Source organism: Bison bison, unplaced genomic scaffold (assembly GCF_000754665.1).
Source record: "Bison bison bison isolate TAMUID 2011002044 unplaced genomic scaffold, Bison_UMD1.0 scf7180017864135, whole genome shotgun sequence".
Classification (NCBI taxonomy): domain Eukaryota; kingdom Metazoa; phylum Chordata; class Mammalia; order Artiodactyla; family Bovidae; genus Bison; species Bison bison.
This window is the reverse complement of record NW_011494707.1, coordinates 2,022,535-2,023,691: the sequence shown is the minus strand read 5'-3', so window position 1 is coordinate 2,023,691 and position 1,157 is coordinate 2,022,535.

Below are 1,157 nucleotides of genomic sequence, written 5' to 3'. Positions count from 1 at the left end.
TTTCAAGGCTAAATGAAGCCCTGTTATGTGCTCCTGATCTAACTCATTCAGGATCTGGTCTTTCCAGTTATTTTCCATCAGTTTCTCCCTTCTTCCTGGCTCCTTCCCTGATGCCCACATAGACATTTGGATCTCCTCTATCTTACAGATCAACCACAACAGCCACCTCTCTTGATTCCATTGTATCCTCAAGCTATCAACCTGATGCTCTAATCTATCCACAACCTTCTTTACAAACTGCTCTCTACTCAGTTCTTCAACTTCTTAATGGCTTGTAACTTGGTTTCTACCCCTAACACACTAGTATTGAAATTATTCTCGAGGGAAACTGATGACCTCTAAGTTGTCAAATTTAACGACTGATGGTTGTGCTTCCCTGCAGTATTTGAAGCCCTGGAGCTCTCTCCCTTTGATCCCCCACTGTGTTGGTTTTCCTCTTCTCCTCACCTTATCACCCCATGCCCCTTCCTTCCTCTTGCCCTCTAAATGCTGGCTTTCACCCTAGGGGACTGTGTTCATTGTGTATTGCTGCTGTAAAAGACCACCTCAAACTTAGTGACTTAAGTCAACATGCATTTGTTGCTGTTCAGTTGATAAGCTGTGTGCAACTCTTCTCTACCTCATGGACTGCAGCATGCCAGGATTCCCTGTCCTTCACTATCTCCCAGAGTTGACTCAAACTCATGTCCATCGAGTCAGTGATGCCATCCAACCATGTCATCCTCTGTCGTCCCCTTCTCCTCCCCTCCCACCTTCAATCTTTCCCAGCATCAGGATCTTTTCCAATGAGTCAGTTCTTCACATCAGGTGGCCAAAGTATTGTACTTTCAGCTTCAGCATCAGTCTTTCCAGTGAATATTCAGGACTGATTTCCTTTAAGATGGACTGGTTGGATCTCCTTACAGTCCAAGGGACTCTTAAGAGTCTTCTCCAGCACCACAATTCAAAAGTATCATTTCTTCAGCACTCAGCCTTCTTTACGGTCCAGCACTCACATCTGTATGTGACTACTGGAAAGACCACAGCTTTGACTATAGAGACCTTTGTCAGCAAAGTGATGTCTCTTGCTTTTTAATACTCTGTCTAGGTTTGTCATACATTTATTTATTGTAATAGATAAACATACATTTATGATCTTACAATTCTGGAGGTTGGAA